General features: G+C 36.5%; 1 pseudogene; it reads right to left on the bottom strand.

Annotated features, from left to right (window-relative positions):
• Positions 1–2,315, bottom strand: part of LOC101563228 — a 513,765-nt pseudogene that overhangs the window by 162,990 nt on the left and 348,460 nt on the right.

Genomic DNA, 2,315 nt, shown 5'->3' with positions numbered 1-2,315 from the left:
TATGAATATATGGGATATGTATTTAATCCCATCTATGTGAATATGGAATATAATGAAACAATGAGATGTTTTTCTCAGTAGACCTTAGAGATCTCTATATATGAGTATATATACATACTATGATATTTTCATACTTCCAAGTAATACCTCCTATTGATTTGGACACCCCAACCTCTTGGGGTCTTTTATTAAGGCACTACTTCCTCCCTTAATGACTTCCCAAAGGCCCTATCTCTTAATGCCATCATGTTAGGATCTCAACTTGAATTTTGGAGAGAGACAAACGTTCAGATAAAGTACCCTATTCCTATGTATGAGTCAATTTACCAAATACGACTATATACCTGCTGCTTTGTAGCGTGTTCTGTTGGTGCTGACTAAAAGAACATGGAAGTTAATATAAATGTTGGAAAAGTGGTAGGAATCTGTGACAACAGGAAAGATCATCTCTGGCTAAAAAGGTGGCTAATAAAATAGGTATGACAGTGCTTTATGCAGCTCACTCTAATTGTTAGCAGTATTTTTTGAAATCACTACATTAACAAATAAATTACCTTCTTTTTCAATGCATGTTTTCATTTCTGGGTTTCCTAGATCATCTTTATATTTCACCAGACTTAGTAAGTGGAATGCAAGGAAAAATTATATAGTGTTCTGAGTGGTGTTTATCACAACAAAAGTAGGAACGTCCAACCTAAGGAAACAGACTATTAATAATGCCAATAGACTACTGGAAAGAAAAGTCCAGATTTTGGTTTTGGATGTGGTGGTGTGTTAATGGTAGCTGGACTGGTAAAATTCTAAGTACACTTTTACTAGTTTACTAAAGGGTCCCTCTTTTACCTAACAAAGACGTGGGTGCTCAGAATAATTCTAGTTTGTTTTAGACACCAATCCTTGCACATTTAACTGTTTGAGACTGTATCTGTAGAACAAGGAATACTTTAAGCCCTATTGAACTATCTAGTTGTTGAAGGTCTTGTGAGGCATAGCCGGTGTTCTCTCCTTGTCTTTGTGGTTAATACACTACTTATTTAGGAAAAAGAAGTATGATTTAGTTTCAGCTCTTTGACCATTGACCATTTTAGGTTTTTATCTTATTTAAAAAATAATTTGAAATAATCACTGAATTTTGAAGAAGTAAAACAGTTTATATATCCATTTATGAGTTGTAGATCCCATTCATAGATTTATTCTAAGAAGAAGAGATGGAAGTAAGCTATTCAGAGCACAAAATTCAGTTCTAGGTGGTATAAAACAAAATCCCTGGTTTTTTCCATTTACATTTACATATGTGTTTGATGGGATCCCCATATTTGCTTTTATTGTACTGGGGATTGAACCTGGGATTGAACCATTCCCCTCCCTGAGCTACGTTGGGCTTGCTAAATTGCTTGGGCTGACCTCTCAAACTGGTGATCCTTCTGCTTCAGTCTTTTGAGTTGCTCAGATTACAGTCATGCACTGTTGCACCTGGTTCCTGTATTTGTTTTCTAAACTTGCATTTATATTTTCATTCTACAAATAAATATAAAAGTGTTAAAGGTAAAATGTGAATATTTCCCTATCATTCCCTAAGGAAAACTGTTGTCAAGAGTTGGTTTGTTTTTTTTGAACTAGGGCTTTGCTACATAGTTTAGACTGGCCTTCAACTCTTTTTGTAGCCAAGGCTGGCCACAAACTCAGCGCCAGTCTTTCTGTCTTAGCCTCCCAAGGCCTGCACCAACATCCCCCATCCTGTTAACATGTGTAGTACAGTGTTTAGATGACTTTGTTCTTGTTCTGGTAACTAAGATGAAAACGACTTATAGTCAGATGATGACATTTTACCATCAAAACTGGGAGTATGTTTTAAGAAAGCCAAGTCAGAAAGACCTCTCTGGAGGATGGTCATCAAATCATCTAACTGAAAATAATTTCTTAGTCTTTGTACTCATGGCTTAACCCACTTTAGCACACCCACCCTTGCACCCCTATAATCTGTACTGTAAAGATCTTTCAGAGCATGAATTTGATTTTTTTATTACTGTACTCCTAAAACATGGTCTGGTTCTTAAGGTAAAGCCCAAAGTACTGTATGTTCCAGATAAAGATGCATAAATACATGTCAATAGTAATGAGGTTTGAACTTCAGGGCCTTCACACTGAGCTAAGTATTACCCAGATCTCTAGGATATTTTATTTATTTTAAAAAAAGGTTTCAGTAAGGCACTAAGCTGCCCAGGCCAGGGTCAAACTTAGGATATTCTCCTGCATTCCCAGAGTGCTGGGATTTACAGGTTTGTGTCATTGTGCCCAACAGTCCAGCCAGATCT

The sequence above is a fragment of the Octodon degus genome, unplaced genomic scaffold (assembly GCF_000260255.1).
Source record: "Octodon degus isolate 3935 unplaced genomic scaffold, OctDeg1.0 scaffold00223, whole genome shotgun sequence".
Classification (NCBI taxonomy): domain Eukaryota; kingdom Metazoa; phylum Chordata; class Mammalia; order Rodentia; family Octodontidae; genus Octodon; species Octodon degus.
This window is presented reverse-complemented; position numbering and strand designations above follow the sequence as displayed.